We start from the raw sequence: 26,594 nt of genomic DNA, 5'->3' as shown, positions 1-26,594 counted from the left end.
ATGGTACAAAAGGGACTCATGCTCCTCAAAATCGTCAAGGTCATCAAAACCAAGGAGAAATTCTCACAGCCAACAGGAGCCTTAGACATGATCACTCAGTGTAACTCAGTGTAATGGGATCTTGGATCAGAAAAAGGACATTAGGTAAAAATTAAGGAAATCTGGGCTTCCCTGGTGGCGCAGTGGTTGAGAGTTCGCCTGCCGATGCAGGGGACACGGGTTCGTGCCCCGGTCCGGGAAGATCCCACATGCCGCGGAGCGGCTGGGCCCGTGAGCCATGGCCGCGGAGCCTGCGCGTCCGGAGCCTGTGCTCCGCAACGGGAGAGGCCACAACAGTGAGAGGCCCGCGTACCGAGAAAAAAAAAAAAAAAAATTAAGGAAATCTGAATAAAGCATGGTTAATGATTAATGATTATTTATCAATATTGGTTCATTAATTGGAACAAATGTACCATATTAACATAAGATGTTAATAGTAGAGGAAGTTGGATATATGGGAACTCTCTGTACTAGCTCCTCAATTTGTATGCAACTGCTCTAAAAAATAAAGTGTATTAAAATAAAAAAATTTTTAATGACAATAAAAGCCAATGCTGCCAATATGTCAGTATTCTCCAAACTATAAAAGTTGACAGATTTTGTTTAGAAAAGAGATCAAATTTTCTCTGGTGCTCACTCAAAGAAAATTTGGCATTGGCTCTTTATACCAGTGCTGGTGGTCGCTGTAACAGGGCCACTTGTCTTCTACTGAGGCTTTGTGTTTTTTGTGACAGGAGTGTTCCCTGTGTCACTTGATGACTGTAGATGAAAGATAAGGGCCAGAAAACCAATCTGACCAGGTGATCTCTTAGGAATATGCAGAAGCAATAAACAAGTCTAGGTAACGCATAGAACTTGCTATGTAAGCATTTTAATTATAATGACTCTTTTTTCTTTTTTTTTTGCGGTACGCGGGCCTCTCACTGTTGTGGCCTCTCCCGTTGCGGAGCACAGGCTCCGGACGCGCAGACTCAGCGGCCATGGCTCACGGGCCCAGCCGCTCCGCGGCATGTGGGATCCTCCCGGACCGGGGCACGAACCCATGTCCCCTGCATCGGCAGGTGGACTCTCAACCACTGCACCACCAGGAAAGCCCTATAATGACTCTTTTTATCCTCACAATATCCTTATAGAATAAATATCATTAATTCCCCATGTTACATTATGGAAACTAGGGCACAGAGAACTTTTAATAACATGCCCAAATCATATAGCATGTAAATAACCTAGCTGGGATTTGAACCCAAGCCAGCTAGCCCCAGACTCTGGATCTAGACATTATAGCATACTGTGGGAAGCCAAAATGTAATAGAGAATTTCATGATAACTTATGAAATCATGGGGAAAGGGTGGCTGGAGGGATTATGCAAGTCATAATAAACTATTCCAAACCTGTTACTTAGTACGTTTGTATAGGAAGCATAACATAGGGATCAAATTAACTGTACTTCAATAAAATTTTTTTTAAAAAAGCAAAACATAGGGATCAAAAATGTGGGCCCTGGAACCAGACTTCCAGAGCCTAAATCCCAGCTCTGCTACTTACTTGCTGTGTGAACAAAGCAAGTTACCTTCTGTGGTAGCCAGAATAACGGCCCCTCCAAAGATGTCCAAGTCCTAATGCCCAGAAACTGTGAATATATTAGGTTATATAGCAAAGGAGAATTAAGGTTGCAGGTGGAGTTAAGGTGGACTAATCAGCTGGCCTTAAGATACGGAGGTTGTTCTGGGTTATGCAGGTAGGTCCAGTGTCATCACAAGGGTCCTTAAAAATGGATGAGGGAGACTGAAGTGAGATTCAGTCAGGGTCAGAAGAGTTGTGGCAATAGAAACAAGATCGGAGTGATGCTATATGAGAAGAACTCGACCCACCATTGCTGGCTTTGAAGCTGGAAGGGGACCATAAGCCGAGCAATGCAGGCAGCCACTAAAAGCTGGACAAGGTCAGGAAATAGATGTTTCCCTAGATCCTCCAGAAGTAAAGCAGCCCTGCCTACACCTTGATTTTAGTCCAGTGAGACCCATTTCAAACTTCTGACCTACAGAAAGCTAAGATAATAAATGTGTTGTTTTAAGCCACTGAGTTTTTGGACTTTTGTTACAGCAGCAATAGGAAACGAATACACCTCTCTATGCCTCAGTTTCCTCACTTATAAAACGGAGAAAATAAAATTATCTCATAGGGTTATGGTGATGATTAAAGAAAATACAGGTAAAACCCTTGGAAGAGGGCACAGTACATAGTAAGTTGCTCAAGAAATGCTAGAAAAATACTTAATATAAACAGTTGAGGGAAGGAACCACAGTGGATGCTAAAAATATTAGGTGAAATATTGGTCAGGAACAGGATGTCACAATGGTGACCAAAGGTTACCCCATAGTTTACATACTCATTGCAAAAGGGGCAAGTGACTTTATGATGGAGAAATCTGCAACCACCACCTAAGCTCAGTCTTCAAACATAACATCACCGTAGGTGGGACCCCAGACGTTGATGTCCCTCCTGATAGGATGCAATATAAAGTACAACATTAACTTTGAAATACTTCTTACTAAAAAATGTTAATCTGAATCGAATCAAGCTACAGAGCTGACTTTCCATTTGCAGCAAATGCAAGGAATAGAGGAGGAAGTTAAATAACAACATGAAGAAACATTGAGATAAATCCTGTACGTGGGGATACTCTACAACTGTCCTTTTCTCTTCAAAACTGTTGTGTCATGAACCAAAAAAAAGGTTGTGAAAAGGTGGTTCTCGACTCTACCCGTCATTCAGGAACCCAGGCCTCTCCCATCTGTGATGCTGCCATGGTTCACACTCCTCCTATAAGGAAGGAGAAGGGGGCAGGATGTTGTGGGATGGCTTTTAGTACCATGCCTTAAAGTGACATCCTTCAGCTGCCACTTACATTTCTTTGGCCATAACTTCACCTGGCCCGTACCTAACTGGAAGAGAGCTGGGAGATGTGCCTGGACTCTTGGAAAGGTCAAGAAAGGGGTATGGTGACCATCCAACCAGACTCTCCACACATGTTAACACCACTTACCCCCAGTAATGCAGCACTCAGCATGGCCCCTGCCAGGCGGTCCTAAGCCATGCACACCTTCAGTGTCGTGGTATTCCTCGCTCTGAGATGGACCAGCAATCCAGGGTCCTCCCTTCCCCCTTACCCCCACACAGCCAGTCGGTCACAAATCTGACAGGTTTTACATATCTCTAAATAGCCTTCCCCTCTCCCACTGCAACTGCCAGACCTAGTGCAACAGCCTGTGGTCTGGCCTCCCTTCACGCAAGGATCCTGCTCTTGGAGGAGCGGGTGGGAGGTGGGACTATATTCTTGTAACAGGCGGCAAGTGAGCAAATAAATGGGCAAGACAACTTGCTGTGAATAAGCCAGAGACTGAAATGGTAAAGAATGACTCTGCGGGGTGAGGAGGAGAAGGGAATTTATATCGGGCTGTCAGGGAAGGCTGCACTGAGGAGGTAGCCGTGGCAGAGAGTCATCCGGAAAAGCAGTATTCCTATTTCTGTGTGCTGTTGCAGAACCCTGCCGCTCCGCCTTCAAGTGGTAGAGCCTGTGTTTCCTGTTTCCTCCACTTAAACTTGCACAGGTGTTTCTTTTTGTTTGTTTGTTTGTTTTAATATTTATTTATTTATTTACTTTTTGGCCGCGCAGCGTGTGGGATCTTAGTTCCCTGACCAGGGATGGAACCTGCGCTCCCTGCAGTGGAAGCCCGGAGTCTTAACTGCTGGACCGCCAGGGAAGTCCCTGGACAGGTGTTTCGACTTGCAAAATTAATAAAGTACAATAGAAGTGATGCTATGTGACTTCTTAGGCTGGGTCATAAAAGACATCACGGCTTCCACCTGACTCTCTTGGGACCCCTTGAACAACCAAGGCCCCTCGCCTTCAACCCTGGTTTAACTAACAGACGACTGCCAGCCCCAGCGTGCCAGCCATGAAAGTGAGCCATCTCTGAAGCAGATCCTCGGATCTCGGTTGATTTGCCCCAGCTGTCGCCATGTGGAACAAAAATGCATCTTCCTCATCAAGCCCTACCCATATTACAGATAGATAATAAGCGAAATAGATAACTGCTGTTCTGAAGCCACTGAGTTTGGGGGTGTTCCATTAGGGAGCGATAGTACTGAGTTAAGTTCTAAATACTAAGGAGCCAGCCATGAAGAAATCTTCACAAAGCATTTTAAGCATTGCTAACAACAAATCCCATGGCTCTAAGGCAGGAACAAACTCGGCACAGGTAAGCAGGTAAGGCCATGTGGCTGAGGGGGAGAGTAATAAGACGTGTGGCTGGAGAGGAAGGCTGGAGCCGTATCACGCAGAGCCTTGCGCACTGTGGTAAGAAGTTTGAAACGTATCAGAAGTTCTGTGGGAGCCTTTGGAGGGTTATGAGCAGAATAATAGTGGGATGGGCTTGTCCCTGAATGATGGCTCTGGCTGCTCTGGGGGGAGTGATCTACAGCAGGACAAGAGTAGAAGCAGGAAGACCAGTTAGCACATCACTGCAGTTGTTCAACACAAACACAACGGTCACTAAGCGGTGAAGAGAAGAAAATAGATTCTGGGCATATTCTGTAGACACAGCAGGCCTTGTTCTTTTTTTGTTTTGTTTTGTTGTGTTGTGTTTGTTCTTTTGTTTTTAATGAATTTTTTTTTTTTTTTTTGCGGTACATGGGTCTCTCACTGTTGTGGCCTCTCCCACTGCGGAGCACAGGCTCTGGACGCGCAGGCTCAGCGGCCATGGCTCACTGGCCTAGCCGCTCCGCGGCATGTGGGATCTTCCCGGACCGGGGCACGAACCCGTTTCCCCTGCATCGGCAGGCGGACTCTCAACCACTGCGCCACTAGGGAAGCCCTGAATTTTTTTTTTTTAAGTATAGTTGATTTACAAAGTAGTGTTAATATCTGCTATACAGCAAAGTGATTCAGTTATATATATACACACACACACACACACACACACACACATATACCTTCTATTTTATTTTTTTAGTTTTAAATTTTTGATTAATTAATTTATTTATTTTTGGCTGCGTTGGGTCTTCGTTGCTGCGCATGGGCTTTCTCTAGCTGCAGTGAGTGGGGGCTACTCCTTATTGTGGTGCGTGGGCTTCTCATTGCGGTAGCTTGTCTTTGTTGTGGAGCATGGGCTCTAGGCACACGGGCTTTGGTAGTTGTGGTGCATGGTCTCAGTAGTTGTGGCTCACGAGCTCTAGAGCGCAGGCTCAGTAGTTGTGGTGCACGGGCTTAGCTGCTCTGTGGCATGTGGGATCTTCCCGAACCGGGGATCAAACCCATGTCCCTGCATTGGCAGGCAGATTCTTTTTTTTTTTTCCTTTTAAAAACACTTTTTTTATTATGAAACATATCATACACACAGATAATTATTTAAAACCTACATGTTCAACTTAACAACTAGGTATAAAATAAACACCCATGCCACTATCACCCAGGTCAAGGCAAGAACATGGCCAGCAGTCCAGAAGTACCCCCAGTTATAATTATTTTTCAGCTGAATTAGTTGTCAGCACTTCAGATTCAGGAGATTTTATACGAAAACCCACTTTCTGGCCTCTCTTGAAAAATCAGACAATGCAGTCGCACTGGGCCCACATCCAGCAGGCAGATTCTTAACCACTGCGCCACCAGGGAAGTCCCTATACCTTCTTTTTTTTTTTTTTTTTTTTTTTGCGGTACGCGGGCCTCTCACTGCTATGGCCTCTCCCGTTGCGGAGCACAGGCTCCGGAAGCGCAGGCTCAGAGGCCATGGCTCATGGGCCCAGCCGCTCCGCGGCATGTGGGATCTTCCCAGACCGGGGCACGAACCCGTGTACCCTGCATCGGCAGGCGGACTCTCAACCAGTGCGCCACCAGGGAAGCCCCCTATACCTTCTTTTATAAAACATTCTTTTCCATTATGGTTTATCATAGGATATTGAATATAGTTCTCTGTGCTATAAAAGGACCTTGTTGCTCATCCATTCGGTATATAACAGCCCACCTCTGCTAACCCCAACCTCCCACTCCATCCCTCCCCCAACCCCCTCCCCCTTGGCAACCACCAGTCTGTTCTCTAGGTCCGTGATTCTGTTTCATAGACAGGTTCATTTGTGTCATATTTTAGATTCCACATATAAGTGATATCATATGGTATTTGTCTTTCTCTTTCTGACTTACTTCACTTAGTATGATCATCTCTAGTTGCACATACAGTATGCCTTGTTGATACACAGGATGAGAGGTGAGGGATAAGGAAAAATGAAGGTGACCTTCTAGGTTTTTCTCTCAAGCAGTCAGGTGAATAACACTGCTACTGGCTGGAAGGGGAGGGCTTGGGGAGGAGCAGGGTTGGGGTGGGGAAACTTCCCTTTCCCTCAGGATATCCAATTTTAATGTGGTTGTAGAAAGAATTTCAAGCTGCTTAAACAATGTTCACTAAGTTATGGGGAGGCGAGTATAGAGCTTCTGGGTCTGGTGGGGTTGGAGATTCTGATAACTACTTGACTTTCCTTAAGAACTCCTTTCTGTTTGTTTGTCTATATAGCTTTAAGATCCTCCATACAGAGTGTGGTTATTATAATTACTATGGCAAAGATCCCAGTTGGAAGCTAAAACACACCCAGAGGAGGAAATTGAACTCAACAGGTAGGGGACCCAGCCAAGCACTTTCTCCAAACCAAATTCCATTAGCTGGTCTGGAGAAGAGTCCCTGAGTGACCAAGAGAAGGGGACCAGGCCTTAGGTGCCTACTGGAAGAATGGCTAAGAAGAGTCAGGGGAAAGAAGGATGAACTTCTGGAAGGGCTCTTAATATAGGCAGAAGACCCAGACTGTTGGAAGCAGCTGCTGGGTCTCCTATGGGGAGAGGGAGGAGAAGGGGACATGGGGCTGCCCAGCAGCAGAGGAAGCAATTTCAGGCCAAGCCACACCTAGATGCCTTCCTTTACTTTCCTCTTCAGCCCAAGTTCCAGGAGCTTGCCTGATTCACTCAATTCCCTCCCTCATTGGAGGCATCTCTGAAGCTCAGAAGGAAACTGCTCTTCACCTGGTCTTCGGTGAGGGTCATTCACCTCCAGGCTTCATGGAAATCACCTCACAGGACCCCAGGTTGGATGGGTCAACAGAGGGAAGCAGGGTATCCATCCAGGCTCTCTATACAGGCAAAGGATAGGCAATCACAACAGCAGGGACAAGGACACTCAGTGACCTGGATTGTCTTTGCTGATTCCCACTCAGAGTCCCAATTCTACTGATTCCTCTCTCCTGTATTTTTCAAGTTTGCTTCAACTTTCCACCCCATTGTTTCCTCAATGGACCCACAGTACTTGCTGCCCAAATACTACTTCTTCCCACTCTCTCTCCAAAATATGGTAAAGAGTCTCAAGATTAACCATGACCCATCAAACAGCCAAAGATAACTCATACCTGAGAATTGCTTCATTTATTCATTCAACAATTATTTATTGAGGTCCTACCATGGGTGACTGTTAAGGAGGTTATTGCAGTAATCCAAGTAAGAGATGATGGAGACTTGGACCAGTATGGTAGTAGTGGAGGTGATGAGAGGTGGTTGGATTCTGGATATATTTTGAAAGATAGAGCCAACAGGATTCCCTGATGGATTGGACATGAGGAACGAGAGACAAAAGAAGAGAAAGATGCTTCCAGGTTTTGGGCCTAAGCATCTCAAAGGGTGGAGTTGCCATTTTCTGAGAGAGGAAAAAGAGCAAGACAAGCAAGTTGAAAGGACTAAATCAAGAGCTTGATTTTTGGACATATTAAACTTGAGATGCTTATTTAGACATTCCAGTGGCAATATTCAGTTAGCAGCCTGGAGTTCCTGAGAAAGGTTCAGGCTGGAGATAAAAATTTTCAAAACCTTATCCTGCCTTACTCTGCTCATAAGCAAAAAGAAATGCTGGAATCAGAGGGAAACTGCAGAATTTCAACCAACAAATAGCAGGAAGCATAACACCAACCAAGATATCTAGAAATGTTGTGGTTGGCATTGTCTAACAGAGTTGGTGAGCAACTTCTCTCAGAGACCGAATGAGATCATGTATCTAGAGTTCTAAGCTCCTATACAATGGGCACCATCACTGAAAGTGTCTGCAGTGGTCCCCTGCCCATAGAGACTGATGTAGGAATAATCTTACCCCCCTAAAATGGAACCAATGGCTTTTCTAGATCTCTTCCCTCCCAAGGTCAACATCACTATTTAAAACCAAACACCCTTTCCTCCCTCAATAAACTTTCTCCTCTCTTCCTTCACGTTGGCCTATCCCTTCTCCTACTTAGAAAATAAAAGCTACCATCCACATTAATGAGGACAAACAGAGGGTAGGGGTAAGGGAGTAGGAAATACGGCATGACCATACCTAGCAATAACCAACCTTAAATTCTTGTTATGTGTATTTTATTTTATTTAAATTTTGTTTGTTTGTTTTTTTGGGGGTACGCGAGCCTCTCACTGTTGTGGCCTCTCCCGTTGTGGAGTACAGGCTCCGGACGCGCAGGCTCAGCCGCCATGGCTCACGGGTCTAGCCGCTCCACGGCATGTGTGATCTTCCCGGACCGGGGCACGAACCCGCGTCCCCTGCATCGGCAGGCGGACTCTCAACCACTGCGCCACCAGGGAAGCCCTAGTTTTTTATTTTTGTCTGGATTGGGTCTTCTTTGCTGCGCACGGGCTTTCTCTAGTTGCAATGAGCGGAGGCTACTCTTCATCGCGTTGCCTGGGCTCCTCACTGCAGTGGTCTCTCCTGTTGCAGAGCACAGGCTCCAAGCGCACGGGGCCAGTAGTTGTGGCTCACGGGCTCCAGAGCACAGGCTCAGTAGTTGTGGCACACAGGCCCAGCTGCTTTGCTGCATGTGGGAGCCTCCCGGCCCGGGGATCGAACCCATGTCCCCTGAGTTGGCAAGTGGACTCTTAACCAATGTGTCTCTAGGGAAGTCCCTGTTATGTGTATTTAAAAAAAAAATTTTTTTTTTGCAGCTTCTCGAATTTATTTGGATTTGCTTCTTTTTTTTTAAATGGATTTTATTGAAGTATAGTTGATTGACAATGTTGTGTTAATTTCTGCTGTACAGCAAAGTGATTTAGTTATACATATATATACATTCTTTTTCATATTCTTTTCCATTATGGTTTATCATAAGATATTGAATATAGTTCCCAGTGCTATACAATAGGGCCATTTTGTTTATTCTATGTATAATAGTTTGCATCTTCTAATCCTAAACTCCCAATCCAACCTTTCCTCAACTCCCCCTCCCCCTTGGCAACCACAAGTCTGTTTGTTAAAAAATTTTTTTAATTATTGTTTTGTTTTAAGATATTTGCTGTCAGCGTAATTGTCCTTTTATTGTTGGTTATTTGTTTTTCTTTCTGGATGCTTGGGTGTTCTTTCATCCTCTTGGATTTTTTTTTTAAATTTATTTTTATTTATTTATTTTTGGCTGTGTTGGGTCTTCATTTCTGTGCGAGAGCTTTCTCTAGTTGTGGCGAGCGGGGGCCACTCTTCATTGCAGTGCACGGGCCTCTCACTGTCGTGGCCTCTCTTGTTGAGGAGCACAGCCTCCAGATGCGCAGGCTCAGTAGTTGTGGCTCATGGGCCCAGTTGCCCCATGGCATGTGGGATCTTCCCAGACCAGGTCTCGAACCCGTGTCCCCTTCCTTGGCAGGCAGATTCTCAACCACTGCGCCACCAGGGAAGCCCTCTTGGATTTTTTTAATAGACTTTATTTTTCAGAGTTTTAGACTCACAGCAAAATTGAGTGGAAAGTACAAGGAGTTCCTATTTACCCCAGACCTCTACACACACACAGACTGTCTTTACTATCAACATCAGTCACCAGAGTGGTAGGTACATTTGTTACAATCAATGAACTTCCATTAACACATCATTATCATTCCAAGTTTATAGTTTACATCAGGTTTCACTCTTGGTGTTGTACATTCTATGAGTTTGGACAAATGTATAATGCTATGTATCCACCATTATATTATCATACAGAATAGTTTCACTGCCCTAAAAATCCTGTGCTTCACCTATTCATCCCTCCCTCCCCAATAACCCCTGCCAACCACTCATCTCTTTACCATCTCAATGTTTTTGCAAAACTTTTTTGCATTCTTCTGGAATGTCATATACTTGGAATCATACAGTATGTAGCCTTTTCGGATTGGTTTTTTCACTTAGTAATATGCATTTAAGTTTCCTCCATATCTTTTTACAACTTGATAGCTTATTTCTTTTAGCACTGACTATTCCATGTATTAATGTACAATGTACACATTGTGTGATGTACCATTGCCTACTTACCCATTTACCTACAGCCTTCAGTAGTTGATCATGTATCTGTGTTGCTCTCAAGATGCTATTAATATAGTCTCCCTGTCTTCAATCTTCTGCAGTTTCCCTATAAAGACTGTAGGTTTGGGGAATTCCCTGGCGGTCCAGTGGTTAGGACTTGGAGCTTTCACTGCAGTGGCCCGAGTTCAACCCCTGGTTGGGGAACTAAGATCCTACAAGCCATGCAGCACAGCAAAAAAAAAAAAAAAAAGTCTATAAGTTTGGATTTATTTTTATTTATTTTTATTCTTGAGATTCATTCTGATTTCCAAACCAGAGAGTTCATATTTTTCACCAATTCTGGAAAATTACTCAGGCATTTTGTGTTTGAATAATATCTCTTTTCTATTTTCTATATTCTTTTCTTCTGGAGCCCAGTTGTCTGTGTGTTAGACCTCTCACTGCATCATTCATGTTTCCTAACATCTCTTTGTTTCTCTGTTTTGCATTCTGAATAATTTCTGCAGCTATATCTTCTAGTTTATTAATTCCCTCTTCAGTTATATCTAATTTGCTTTTTGACCTGTTCATTTGGTGTTTTATGTTTTTTAATTGTAAAAACACATAACTTAAAATTTATCATCTTAACCATTTGTTAGCGTACACTTCAGTAATGTTAAGTGTATTCACATTGTTTTGCAACCAATCACCAGAACTTTTCCATCTTGCAAAACTGAAACTTTATGCCCATTAAACAACAACTCCCCGCATTTCCCTCCCCCTGGCAACCACCATTCAACTTTCCGTCTCTATTAATTTAACTAATTTAGATATCTCATGTAGGTGAAATCATACATACAGCATTTGTCTTTTTGTGACTGGCTTATTTCACATAGCATGATATATTCAAAATTCATCCATGTTGTAGCATGTATCAGGATTTCTTCCTCTTTAAGGCTGAATAATCCTCCATTGTATGTATATAGCACTTTGTTTATCCATTCATTAATTAGCTGACACTTGGCTTGCTTACACATTTTACCTATTGTGAATAATGCCACTGTAAACGTGGGTGTGAGAATATCTCTTTGAGACCTTGCTTTCAATTCTTCCAGATACATACATACTTCCAGAAGTGAGTTTGCTGGATCGTATGGTAATTTCAGTTTTAATTTTTTGAGGAACTGCCATAATGTTTTCCACAGAGGCTATAACATTTTATGTTCCTGCCAACAATGCACAAAGCTTCCAATTTCTCCATGTCCTCAACAACACTTGTTATAAAGCACAACTGTCCTGGATCAACAAACATAGACAATTTTGAAATTCCTCAGTTTTGAGGGAAGTCTCCAACCACCCCATTTGTGGTTAATTGTTCATTGCCCAACCTGAGCTATTGACTCCTAAATGGGGAGTTTCATGGATGTGTGACAATAACTAGTGAGAGAGTGTTTCCCCACAGCTTCTGGAGATCAGTCCCCAGGGAAACCTGAGAATACAACTCTGGAGAAAAGTTGGGGGAGGAAGTCACTCCTGGGCAGCTGAGGACCACAGATACTTCCTCAGGGCGACCAGAGATTAGCAGGTCCTTTGAACAGGTTTCTCTATTCTCTTCCATTCCAAGGACAAGAGTTCCTCTGCCCTTGTCAGAGAACAGACACCTGCTCTGTTCATCTAGAGGAGGATACTAATCAGAGAATATTCAGCCTTTAGAAAATGGAATGAATTCCCTGGTGGCCCCGTGGTTAGGAATCCACTTCCACTGCAGGTGGCAGGGGTTCAATCCCAGGTCATCCCACAAGCTGCATGGCGTGACCCCCCACCCCCACCCCACAAAAGAAAGAAAAAGAAAATGGAGACTTTCTTTGGTGGAAAGAAAGCTGCACTGAGAATCTGCAGCTCAGAACCCTGGATTTCAGTTCTGCTCCTTTGGCTCAGAGGCTGTGTGATATGAATTGAAGTTCCTCCAGGAATTTCCTTTTTCATGGAATACAACTCACTCACCCGCTCTGGACCCAAGCGGGAGACAATGGCTCTCAGAATGCTCTGAATGCCTGTTCTGGTTCAAGTGTGCCTTGTTCTTTTAGCATTCATATAGAGCAGTGAAAAGTCCACCTTTATGAGAAATCTTCATTACTATGTGGTTCCTTCCACCACAGCAAGCCAGGCAAAAATATGACCATGTGTGATCCCTGCTCAGGGAAGTACATAGAAATGAAATGACTTGTGTGTGCTACAGTAGTGAGACTACTGGGTGGGAAGGGGGAGAGTTATGGGGGCATGAGAGTTTCTTTTTTAAAAGTTAGCTCAACCTTGTTCTTATAGTTTCTATTTAATGGTAATATTTAAACACAAATTAAAAATTATATAAGTCTTATAAATAAATTATTCCAGTTTATGTAAGGGAGCAAAATGTGAAAAACCCACCCACCTACACTCCACCACTCAATAATTTATTGCCTATGGCAGGAGGCTGGGTACCCCAAGAAATAGACTGTCAGACAAACTTGTGTGCGGATGGGTTATTAGGAAGTACTTTCAGAAACATCTGTGAGGGAATGAGAGAAGTGAGACGCGGCCAAGAGAGAAGTTAGGTTGTCAAGTAGTAGCAGGTTGCAGCAGAGGCTGCAGCAATCCCTGGGGGAGCTCTGAAGCTAGGATTGCCCTTCATAACTGTCCCAAACTGAAGCAAAGAAGATATGCATTTATACTGCATAAGAACCAGTCATTAGGGCTTCCCTGGTGGCGCAGTGGTTGAGAGTCCGCCTGCCGATGCAGGGGACACGGGTTCGTGCCCCGGTCCGGGAAGATCCCACATGCCGCGGAGCGGCTGGGCCCGTGAGCCATGGCCGCTGAGCCTGCGCATCCGGAGCCTGTGTTCCACGACGGGAGAGGCCACAACAGTGAGAGGTCCGCGTACCGCAAAAAAAAACAAAAACAAAAACAAACAAAAAAAACAACTTAAAAAAGGAAAAGGTAGGGACTTCCCTGGTGGCGCAGTGGTTAAGAATCTGCCTGCCATTACGGGAGACATGGGTTCAAGCCCTGGTCCGGGAAGATCTCACATGCCACAGAACAACAAAGCCCATGCTCCACAACTACTGAGCCCCCGCGCCTAAAGCCAGTGCTAAAAATAAATAAATAAATAAATGGAAAAGGTAACACCTGCTGGTAGAAAGGATATAAAGAAAACTGAATCACTTTGCCCTGTACAGCAGAAATTAACACAACATTGTAAATCAATGATATGTCAATAAAAAAGAATAATTATTTTTTAAAAAGAAGAAAAATCAGCTGTAATCTCATATTAAAAGAAAAATCTGGGGCTTCCCTGGTGGCAGTTGTTAAGAATCCGCCTGCCAATGCAGGGGACACAGGTTCGAGCCCTGGTCGGGGAAGATCCCACATGCCGTGGAGCAACTAAGCCTGTGTGCCACAACTACTGAGCCTGCGCTCTAGAGCCCGCAAGACACAACTACTGAGCCCGTGCGCCTACCGCCCGTGCTCCGCAACAAGAGAAGCCACCGCGATGAGAAGCCAGCGCACTGCAATGAAGAGTAGCCGCCCACCCCCCGTCACCGCAACTAGAGAAAGCCCGCGCACCAACGCAGCCAAAAATAAATTAAATAAATCAATTTTAAGAAAAGAAACATCTGTCAACATTTTAATGTTAATCTTTTCAGCTCCTTTTCTATGTATGACTAATTTTTTAACCTAGCTGACAGACTGAATGGTATTCAAATTCTGTTTATCCTTCTTTCTTTAACTTTCTCGGGAGCTTATCTCTAGTCTGGAATTCTCCCTCTTCCTTTGAAGTCACTATCTTCTTTCAAGCTCTGCCTTTGGGTGAAAGACAAGGCCACTAGCTCAGGAAGGACTCTCCCTTGCTGATGACTTGAAACTCCAGATCCTAGCCCCAGGTCACAGGAATGGCCCAGCAGGAGCCACTATCTTCAGACTGCTCTGGGGTAAGCAGGAAGAAAAGGCATTCCAAGGTGCAGGACTGATTGGGCTTGAGGATCAGAAAAGGGGACTGAGGATCCCCTGGCTGTGGCTGACGCTGATTATCGAAAACAACTATTCAAAAGACAACAGTTAGTAAAAGAAGTCTCCCCAGGTGAGACTGGTCACTGCTTCTGCCAGGATCAGGACCCCACAGAGCCTAAACTTTGCTCCCTTTAATCGGGTTGCAAGGTGGTGTGAACCTGAATAAGGGCATTTACTGCACCATGAGATTCCTTAACACTTGAGCCTAATTCAGGAGGGAAGGTGTTTACCTAGACCACAAGGGCAAATCTACATTTCTGGTTTAGAAAAGACCCTTGGAAAATGCTCCTTTAAACTTAACCGCAGGAGGAGCAAGCCAACCTTCGGTCAGTCTTAGTCAGAAAACTACTCCTTAGGGGTTCCAGCTGCGCCTGCGCAGGACTGCATCTGCCGGGGTGCGCAGAACCTGCACCTCAGTGAGCGGGCCCTGACGTCTGGAGAAGGAGCCACCAGTTACGCTAGCATCTGAACTTTCTATAATAGTGATCTTATACACTATGGGATAAGAATCCATGGATACATTTATAATCAGAGGAAATAAACATTTAGTATACAAGAGTCAATAAGGAGATGAAAATCCATTACAGAACCAAAAATGAAAGTTACCGAGATTGTTTCAAAATCCCTTAACAGTAATCATTTTGCAAGCTTCATATATCAAATCATTATGTTGTATACCTTAATATAATGCAATGTTATGTCAGTTATAGCTCACTAAAACTGGGAAACAATAAAAAATAAAATCCTCTTTGGGAATTCCCTGGTGGTCCAGTGGTTAGGACTCCGCACTTTCACTGACGAGGATGTGGGTTCAATCCCTGGTCCGGGAACTAAAATCCGCCAGCCGGCCAACATGGCCCCCTCCCCCAAAAAATCCTCTGGTCCTCTGCCGTCACAATCTAGACCCTAGAATATTTTAGAAGTTCCTATAGCAAACATACTTGCTGATTTATAAATGAACACTATGGCAGTAATATTGTCTTTGCAATGGCCAAGGTCTTCATGATTAAGGTTTGGACCTGCCACCTCTTTACATCCCCTGCTCTTCTACCATAGTCTGAAGCTTCATAAATGTTTTTGGTTGATGGCAAAGCTGTTGAGTTTCAGTAGACAAATCCGATTATTCTCCCAAAGGAGTGGGGAAAAGGCACAAATAATTGACTCCATGAATATATTTGATTTTGAAGTATAGTGTGATCATTTTATGATAAGTTCACCTTGGTATTCACTTTACTAGTAGCTCCTGAGCATAAATTAATTACTAGGAAGCTGCAAGTGTCCCTAGAAGATTCTTTTTTTTTTTTTTTTTTTAATTTATTTTATTTATTTATTTTTGGCTGCTTTGTGTCTCTGTTGCTGTGCGCGGGCTTTCTCTAGTTGCGGTGAGCGGGTGCCACTCTTCATTGCGGTGCGCAGGCTTCTCTTTGCGGTGGCTTCTCTCGTTGCGGAGTACGGGCTCTAGAGTGCAGGTTCGGTAGTTATGGCACACGGGCTTAGTTGCTCCGCGGCATGTGGGATCTTCCCGGACCAGGGCTTGAACCCGTGTCCCCTGCACTGGCAGGCGGATTCTTAACCACTGTGCCACCAGGGAAGACCTCTAGAAGATTCTTTCAATAGGAAGTTCCTCTCACTGCCCCCTTGGGGCATGTGACAGAAGCTCTGCCAATCAAATGCTGTCTTCCAGGGTTTTGATATTTCAACAAACAGGAGAGGAGGGGTATAACCTTTGGTCTCAGTGGACTAAGAGTGGGGTAGAGCTCTAAAGACCAAAAGGAATTTACTGTCCATATAGTAAACTCAAAAAGGGACACTAGGATTCAATTCCCTCATTAAATTATTCATTTCACAAACATTTACTGAGCATGCAATGTGTGCCAGGCATTGTACTAGATGTTTGTACCTACTCATTTCATTTAACAGACGAAGACAGATTCAAAAACTTTCAAGAAACTTGCACAAGGTCACACAGCCAGGCGAGGATCCGGACCCCTGAGTCTATTCTAGTGCTTTATCTTCTATTCCACAGTTTACACCAAGGCTTGCCCACATCTAGTTTTAGGGGTAAAATGAAAGAAAAACACCAAACAGATTCTTTTTAAACAGATGAGGCTGACTTAAAAAGTAGAATTAACTTTATTTCAAGTGAGTATTAAAACTTATGTACAGTTCCTGAGAACACATGGCTGGTAGGGGCGGAGACTGGAAGGGAGATTTCCCAGGAAAGAATGGGTGAGGCCACACGCACACACACCAATACACACAAAACAGAATTCTCCCCCATCAGAAGGGATGAACCTCAAATAGAAAGCTGATGGTTGAGGTGCTTGGAATGAAAACGGTAAACAGTTAGCCTGCCAAGTGAAAGAAACCCAGCTCTACTAGCTTAGACAACCACAGAAACAGCCTCAAGGGCAATGGCAAGTAAGACTGACTCTCTCTTTCTCCCCTTCCTTTTCTTGTCTGTGCATCTCTCTGTAGGTCAACCACTTTGTCTCAGTCAAGTTTCTACAAGTGAATGGAACAATAGCTGTTGGCAGTTTTCAGACTGCACCTCCCAGCCAAGAAGAACTTTATTCCTTTCCCTAGTGCCAGTTCAAACATCCTGGTGTACTGCCAGATTGTGTGTGTGTGTGTGTGATTAGCAGTGAGGGAGGGGGAAGCAGCCAGTGGTGATAATTATCCAGGAGAAATGGGGAGATATGAGCCTGCAATGAAAACTTTAAATATCCTCCACATGGAGTTATCATTCTAATTAGCCTCTGTTCTTTCTGGTTATAATTGCAGCATGGTCTCCACAAGTTCAGGAAAGATGTGACTGAAACAGGAGGTTAATCAGCTCAACTGTATCCCTCATCTACATTTTAAAATTTTTATTTATTTAATTAATTTATTTTTGGCTGTGTTGGGTCTTTGTTGCTGCGCACGGGCTTTCTCTAGCTGTGATGAGCGGGGGCTACTCTTTGTTGCAGTGCGCAGGCTTCTCATTGCAGTGGCTTCTTTTGTTGCAGAGCACGGGCTCTAGGCGCGTGGGCTTCAGTAGTTGTGGCGCGTGGGCTCAGTAGTTGTGGCTCGCGGGCTCTAGAGTGCAGGCTCAGTAGTTGTGGCGCACGGGCTTAGTTGCTCCGCGGCATGTGGGATCTTCCCAGACCAGAGCTCGAACCCATGTCCCCTGCACTGGCAGGCAGATTCTCAACCACTGAGCCACCAGGGAAGCCCCCTCATCTACATTAATAGCATCATTATTTTCATTTATGGGTCTATTCTGTTGATTAGCTTTTATACCTATTAGCTTTAATGGACTGTAACATATGGAAATTTGAGTGTGCTGATCATCTCTGATAACCATCCTAGACTTTTCTGTAGATTTTCTTTCTATATTGACTCAACTTCTATTTCTGTATGTGGCCCATTAACAAGAATAATTCCAAAGGCTTAAATATAACATTTCAGAATTGATTAAGCATGTTATATCCCAGTAGATAGATTCAAACCGATGTTTGCTTGCAAAAGAATTCATTAGACTGTATAGCAAAGGGAACTATATCCAATCTCCTGGGATAAACCATTATGGAAAAGAATATTTTTTAAAATGTATATATGTGTGTAACTGAGTCACGTTGCTCTATAGCAGAAATGAAGCACAACATTGTAAATCAACTATACTTCAATTAAAAAAATAGATTGGGGCTTCCCTGGTGGCGCAGTGGTTGAGAGTCCGCCTGCCGATGCAGGGGACACGGGTTCGTGCCCCGGTCCGGGAAGATCCCACATGCCGCGGAGCGGCTGGGCCCGTGAGCCATGGCCGCTGAGCCTGCGCATCTGGAGCCTGTGCTCTGCAACAGTAGAGGCCACAACAGGGAGAGAACGGCCGTACGGCAAAAAAAAAAAAAAAGTAAAACAACAAATAGATTAGACCCCTATATTTGCATTTTCCTCCTCATTTAGCGTAGGAAAAGAAAGGGGGAGCAATTGGGGTGGGTGTGTGGGCTGGATTGACTCCCTGCCTTATCACACACCCTGTGACCTTGGGTAGGTCCTTTAGTCATTTAAATTTCCTTTTCATTCTCTCTGAAATGGTTAACATCACCAACTTAGGGGTATTGGGAGGAGTAGAGATAACAGATGCTTAGCACAGGGTATGTATGGGAGGCTTAAAAAATGGTGCTTATTGATTTTAACCAAAGCCATTCTCCTACAATGCCCTGAGAGATCTTTATCCCAGGTTGGGATGACCCAGCAGTGCTCCACTATACACTCACTCACCTGTCCAAGGTACACAGAAAGCGATCAACCATCAGTTTACTGGGATATTCCCTCTCTGAGCCCAAATTGCCCTGCACGGCTCATGGTCCATTTGATCTTCCTATTGCACTGCTGTATGACATGGCTTGCATTGTTAACTCAGACTGTTAACTCTTACATTGTACAATGTTTCACCAACAGTTGCCAAACTGACCTCATTTCCTGCCAAGTTAACCTCATTTCCGTTTTTGATAAGGTTACTAAACTGAACGGATCCTGAGAATACTGCAGACAGTATTATCTGGGTTCTGCCAGGGAGATGATAAGGTCCTGTGGTGTCTCTGTGGCCAGGATGGCCAAAGCAGTGGGGAGACAGTGTAGATAGCAGGAGTCATAACTGGCTGGACAGTTCCTCCAGCAGCCCTTTGATCAGACCAAGAAGTTTGGTTGTGGGAAGTAGGTAGGTAGGTACAGAGAGGTCAAGCTGGGAATAAGAACTGAAGTGGTCATGAAAAAGATCCTTCAAAATCCAGAGTAGGAAGCCCTTTGGCTCATTCACAGAGCAAACTGAGTGCATGGGCAGGGCACTGAGTAAGGCTCTGGGGACAGAAGAGAACAAAACAGACATGACTTCTGCCTTTTTGGAGCTTATATTCTAGTGGTGGGGGGAGAGACAACAAACACACAAATCATCTGGAAATTTCTAAAACTGATGTGATACCAAGAAAGTAGCATGACTTGGGGCAGGAGAGGGCTGCTCCTTTAGGTATGATTGCCCAGTGAGCTAGAGAATGAGTAGCCAGCTGTGCAAACTTCTGGGGCCATAGCCAGCTAGGCAGAGGGAAGAGCAAAGGCAAAGGTCCCGAAAAGAGAACGTGCGGGGCTTCCCTGGTGGCGCAGTGGTTAAGATTCCGCCTGCCAATGCAGGGGACAAGGGTCCGAGCCCTGGTCCAGGAAGATCCCACATGCCGTGGAGCAAGTAAGCCCATGCACCACAACTACTGAGCCTGAGCTCTAGACCCTGTGAGCCACAACTACTGCGCCCATGAACCACAACTACTGAAGCCCGCACGCCTAGAGCCAGTGCTCTGCAACAAGAGAAGCCAACACAATAAGAAGCCCGCGCACCACAACGAGAAGCCCGCGCACCGCAACGAGAAGCCCGCACACCGCAACAAAGAGTAGCCCCCACTCGCTGCAACTGCAACTAGAGAAAGCCCGCAGGCAGCAACGAAGACCCAACGTAGCCAAAAATAAATGAAATAAATAAATTTTTTTAAAAAAAGAGAGAGAGAATGTGCTTGGTATATTAAGGTCTAGAAAGAAAAGCAGGTCTGGGGAGCAGAAATGAGGTGGAGAGGGGCAAGGAGTGGAACTTCTAATGAAGAGCCTCCCAGATGATGTGCCCTAGGGGGGTTTCACAGGGTCCCAGCTGTAGCTCCCTCAGCAAGTCAGCAGAACTAGGGCTTGGAGCAGCCTGCTTCTCTCCTTACCAACACCATCACCTTGGATTGCAAAAAGTTCATCTACTTACCCCAGTGTTCACTGCACATTTACAATTTCCTTTGTGTTCCATGATGTAGAAGGTTGAGAAGCGCTGATGTAGCTTTTTGTAGATCATGTTTAACACTTTAAATGTTAACTCCTGTATAGTTTCAAATGACAAAATTAGAACTATTGCTTAGAAAATATAAAGAGATATACCTCAAAACAACGGGAAATTGAAAAACTATCAGAATCATCCAATGATAGAATGGGTTGCCTCAAAAAATAGTCTGATAGGGCTTCCCTGGTGGCGCAGTGGTTGAGAGTCCGCCTGCCGATGCAGGGGACATGGGTTCGCTCCCCAGTCCGGGAAGATCCCACATGCCTCAGAGTGGCTGGGCCTGTGAGCCATGGCCGCTGAGCCTGCGCGTCCGGAGCCTGTGCTCTGCAACAGGAGAGGTCACAACAGTGAGAGGCCCGCGTACCACCAAAAAAAAAAAAAAAAAAAAAAAAAATAGTCTGATAGGAGGAGGAAAATACATATATTGGGTAGGAAGACTCAGTATTATAAAGATGTCAATTCACAATAAACTAATCTACACATTTAACATAACCAGGATTAAAACATCGAGTTTTTTTTAACTACACAATTTTAAAATTTATATTCTAAGAATATCTGGGAAAATTCTGGAAAAAGAAAGATGACCATCTCTTCTAGGTATTAAACACAGAATAATAAAAACAGTGTGGTAAGGGACATGAGGAAAGTTAAAAGGAAAACCACAGTCCCAAAATGGCATCACTCATGTTAAAAGCCCATGACGCCAAACCTAGATTTAATACCTGATCTAATTGCAGTTTCAACCTCTCCCAGAAATGTAATCCTAACCAACCAGTCTGGAATTTTCCAATCAAGCACCAGTAAGGTAATCTGTCACATGGGCCCTCTCCCTTTCCACCCCGCCTCCCCCAACCAAGAAAAGCCAATCTGCATGATAAAACCTTTGCTGCTCCCTTCCTCTAAAAAAAGATGCCCTAGCCTAAAAATAATCTTTTCTTTTCTTTTGCTAATAGCTGCCTTTCCCCACCCTTCTTCCCATAAAAACCTTCCATATTGTACAACTCCTTGGAGGCTCTTCTATTTGCTAGATGAGATTCCACCCAAATAAAGTCAATTAGATCTTCAAATTTACTTGGTTGAATTTTGTTTTTTAAACACTAGGCAGGGAAAAAAAAAACAACACAAAAAAAACACTAGGCAGGGGACTTCCCTGGTGGTGCAGTGGTTAGGAATCCTCCTGCCAATGCAGGAGACACGGGTTCCAGTCCTGCTCCGGGAAGATCCCACACGCCACGGAGCAACTAAGCCCATGCTCCACAACTACTGAAGCCCGCACACTGCAATGAAGAGTAGCCCCCGGTCAGCACAACTAGAGAAAGCCTGCGCCCAGCAACGATGACCCAATGCAGCCAAAACAAAAAGCAAACAAACCAAAAGAAACAATAGGCAGATAGATCAATGAAACAAAATTAAAAGCCCAGAAACATATATATGTGTAAAATTTTATATATAATTTATATATATAAATTTAGTTTATTATAAAGATAGTATTCTAAAAATAGATTATTCAGGGAATTCCCTGGCTGTCCAGTGGTTAGGACTTGGCGCTTTTGCTGCCTTGGCCCGGGTTCAATCCCTGGTCAGTGAATTAAGATCCCACAAGCCATGCAGCGTGGCCAAAAAAATAAATTAAATAAAAATGGATTTTTTTTTTTTTTTGGCTGTGCCGGATGGTTTGTGGGATATTTGTTCCGCAACCAGGGATTGAACACATGCCCCCTGTGGTGGAAGCACAGAGTCCTAACCACTGGACTGCCAGGGAATTCCCCAAAATGGGTTATTCAATAAAAGATGTTAGGAAACTGAAGAGCAATCTGGAAAAAAAAATACAATTGGATCACTACTTTATAGTTTAAAGCAAAATAAATTACAGATGGAGGAAAGGTTGGAATGTGAAAAGTGAAAGAACAAATGTACTAGAAGAGAACGTGGTAGAATTTTTGTATCTTGCTATAGACAAACTTCGCTCAGTATGGTAAAACAAACACTAAAATAAATAGGTAAAACAAGATGTTGTAAAAGAAAATACTAATAAGTTTCATCTTTTTTTCCCCCAGTTTTACTGAAATACGATTGGAAAGTGAAATTGTATATATCTAAGGTAAACAACATGATGTTTGGATATACATTGTGAAATGATTACCAAAATCAAGCTAATTAACAAATCCATCACCTCACCAAGTTACCTTTTTTTTTTTGGTGATGGTGGTAAGAACCCTTGAGATCTACAATGTTAGTTGATTTAGTTGATAGTTGATAGATAGTTTAGTTGATAGTTAGATAGTTAGTTTAGTTAGTTGATCTACAATGTTAGTTGACTTCAATACAATACATTATTATTAACTCTAGTCACCATGCTATACATTAGGTCTCCAAAGTTATTCATCTTTTTTTTCTTTTTTTGCGGTACGCGGGCCTCTCACTGTTGTGGCCTCTCCTGTTGCGGAGCACAGGCTCCGGACACGCAGGCTCAGCGGCCATGGCTCACGGGCCTAGCCGCTCTGCAGCATGTGGGATCTTCCCGGACCGGGGCACGAACCCGTGTCCCCTGCATTGGCAGGCAGACTCTCAGCCACTGAGCCACCAGGGAAGCCCAAAAGTTATTCATCTTATAACTGAAAAGTTGTATCCTTTGACCAACATCTCTCCATTTCCCCCACCCCCAGCTTCTAGTAATGAGCCTCCTACTCTGTTACTATGAGGTCCATTCTTTTAGATTCCACATATAAGTGAGATCATATAATATTGGTCTTTCTTTGTCTGGCTTACTTCATTTACATTCACTGAATTGAACAATTAAAAAATAAAAAAAAAATTTTTTTAAATTCCTGCATGGAAAAAGAAGTCATAAGAGAAATAACAAACTGGAAAAAATTTTCAATTTAAATTGTTCTTATTTTCAAAAACGTATGTATATATAAAGCCTAATATTTACAAGAAAAGCAGCAAGGAGAAAAAAATAGAAAAACAGGTAAAGGATATGAACAGACGGCACACAGAAAATAAACACGATGACTCTCACATATATGAAAGGATGCTCAACTTCATTCATAAGAGAAGTGCAAATGAAAACAGCTAAAGGTAACTTTAACCTACCAAGTTGGCATAAGTTAAAAAAAAAGTAATTAATATCCTAGTAATAGCATGGGGAAAAAGTACTCTCATAGTTGATGAATGGAATACAAATTGATACAACATCTACTGAGAGCAACCGGCAATATCTATCAAAATAACAAATGTATCTGCCCTTTGATCCAACAATTCTACTTTTAGATATTTATCCCACAACCTTGCGTGCGTATGAAAAATATGTAGTATAGTCAAAGTTATCCATTGCAGCCTTGTCTGTAATAGCAAAAGGGCAGAAACCCCAAAATAGTCATAAATAGATTGATTTATTAAATTATGACATATCCATATAATGAAATGCCATGTACCTGTTAAAAGGAATAAAGCAGCTTGCTCTAAGTATGGAATAACTTCTAAGATATGTAATTAAGGGGGAAATATTGTATTTAATCTGCTAACACTTGTGTTAAAAAAAAAAAGAGGGATTTCCCTGGTGGTCCAGTGGTTAAAACTCCATGCTTCTACTGCAGGGTGTGTGGGTTTGATCCCTGGTCAGGGAACTAGGAACCCATATGCCATGCAGTGTGGTCAAAAAAAAAAAAAAAAAAAATAACATATATGCTTGTAAAACACACAGACTATCCCTGGAAGGATACATATAAAAGTAGTAACAGTGGCTGCCTCTGGAGAGCAGAACTGAGGTGCTAGAGGAAGAGGGATAGAAGAGACTTTCTTTTCATTGTATATTCTTTCATACCCTTTGATTTTTATATTGTATATGTTATCTAATTTAAAAAACAGATTACAATTGAAAGTATGGGGTGCAAATGTCCATATATGTGTTTGTACAAGTATAGAAAATAACCATTCTTAGCATCCTGTAGCAAATGGTAGGGAGGTGAGGGATTTGAGGTGAGGCTTGACTTTTTACTTTGATACTCTGCCATATTTTTTCAATGTGTTACATTAAGCAAATACAGCTTTTCTTTTTTTTTCTTTTTTTTTTTTTTTGTGGTACGCGGGCCTCTCACTGCTGTGGTCTCTCCAGACGCACAGGCTCAGCGGCCATGGCTCACGAGGCATGTGGGATCTTCCCGGACCGGGGCACGAACCCACGTCCCCTGCATTAGCAGGCAGACTCTCAATCACTGCGCCACCAGGGAAGCCCAAATACAGCTTTTCTAATTAAAAAAATTAATAGTAGTTTCCTCACCAGAGGAGAGTTGGTACAAAGCTGAAAAGACTATTTGCAAAGTACTTTGTTTTTTTGTTTTGTTCTGTTGTTTTGTTTTTGACTTTATTTATTTTATTTTTTTACATCTTTATTGGAGTATAATTGCTTTACAATGGTGTTAGTTTCTGCTTTCTAACAAAGTGAATCAGTTATACATATACATATGTTCCCATATCTCTTCCCTCTTGCGTCTCCCTCCCTCCCACCCTCCCTATCCCACCCCTCTAGGTGGTCACAAAGCACGGAGCTGATCTACCTGTGCTATGCAGCTGCTTCCCACTAGCTATCTATTATACGTTTGGTAGTGTATATATGTCCATGCCACTCTCACTTTGTCACAGCTTACCATTCCCCCTCCCCACATCCTCAAGTCCATTCTCTAGTAGGTCTGTGTCTTTATTCCTGTCTTACCCCGAGGTTCTTCATGACATTTTTTTTTCTTAGATTCCATATATATGTGTTAGCATACGGTATTTGTCTTTCTCTTTCTGACTTACTTCACGCTGTATGACAGATTCTAGTGCAGAGTACTTTGTATGGGGAGTTCCACCTTGGTAGGGAATTTCAGACCAGATGGGTCTTTAGCAGCTTTCAACATAAAACATTCCTTAGTTCTATGATCTATAATACTAGGTGGACTGGCCTTATTTCTCCAACTGGATTATAAGCTATTTAAGGATGGGGAGTGTCAATTTTGCTTAAAAAAAAAAAAAATGTCCGTCATCTCTTAGCACAAAGGTACATAACTTGCCAAATAAATTCTGCGACTTGAACGGAGGGACATCTCTTTTTTTCACAGGTGACATAGTGCAGATTCAGTGCCCAGAGTTGTTAAGGTCACATATTGTTGTTCTAACCTTTCCTATCACAAAGAAATGTAATACAATTTTACTGGTAAAGAAGACTTAGTCAGCACATTTTGCTTTGGGTTTAGTAGAACAAGAATTTATTTGGTCAAAGTTAGTGGGCCAAGAACGGTTGGCCAGTGCACAGTCGTGATCTTGATTTACACAATGCCAGCAACAGGACTGTAGGTCTGGAGCCTGGGACTTTTCCCTGGGCACCCACTTGGGTCTCTAATTATCATCAATCCTTCTGGCATCAAAGTAAAGAGTCATAACTCTTTTTTTTTTTTTTTTTTTTTTTTTTTTGCGGTACGCGGGCCTCTCACTGTTGTGGCCTCTCCCGCTGCGGAGCACAGGCTCCGGACGCGCAGGCTCAGCGGCCATGGCTCACGGGCCCAGCCGCTCCGCGGCATGTGGGATCCTCCCAGACTGGGGCACGAACCCGTGTCCCCTGCATCAGCAGGCAGACTCTCAACCACTGCGCCACCAGGGAAGCCCATAGCTCTTTTTTTTAAAGTCACAACTCTTATAGTCGATGTGTACTAAATAAACGACTGTGCTAACGTATGAATACATGCCCAAATGAATAGATGGATCAATTATTGGGTAAATAAGTGCATAAATGCATGCATTAATTAATGAATGAAACACTTTCTCATGGGGCAAACAGACATACTATGTATGGGTCATAGACACTGACAGACCTAGAAAGTAGAGATAGGAACTATGGAGTGACAGGCACTCGGAGCATGTCCCCACGACTGTCCACAACCTGTACCTGTTTGACCGGAATGGAGTGTGTCTGCATTACTGCGAGTGGCACCGCAAGAAGCAAGCAGAGATCCCCAAGTAGGAGGACTACAAGCTGATGTACGGGATGCTCTTCTCTATCCTTTCCTTTGTCAGCAAAATGTCCCCACTAGACATTAAGGACGGCTTCCTGGCCTTCCAAACTAGACATTACAAACTCCATTAGTACAAGATGCCTGCTGGGATCAGCGCTGTCATGAATACTGACTTGGGCGTGGGACCCATCTGAGATGTGCTGCACCACATCCACGGTGAGCTGGACGTGGAGCTGGTGGTCAAGAATCCCCTGTGCTCGCTGGGCCAAACTGTGCAGAATGAGCTCTTCCGCTCCCGACTGGACTCCTGTGGCCACTCTCCGCCCTTCTTCTCCGCCCAGGCTGGCTGA

The 26,594-nt window shown here is 43.6% G+C and overlaps 1 pseudogene; it reads left to right on the top strand.

Annotated features, from left to right (window-relative positions):
* On the top strand, positions 1-26,594 carry LOC136122653 (trafficking protein particle complex subunit 1 pseudogene; annotated as a pseudogene).

This window comes from Phocoena phocoena, chromosome 4, assembly GCF_963924675.1.
Source record: "Phocoena phocoena chromosome 4, mPhoPho1.1, whole genome shotgun sequence".
NCBI lineage: Eukaryota > Metazoa > Chordata > Mammalia > Artiodactyla > Phocoenidae > Phocoena > Phocoena phocoena.
The sequence above is the reverse complement of the archived record's forward strand: the minus strand, read 5'-3'. Positions and strand labels throughout refer to the sequence as shown.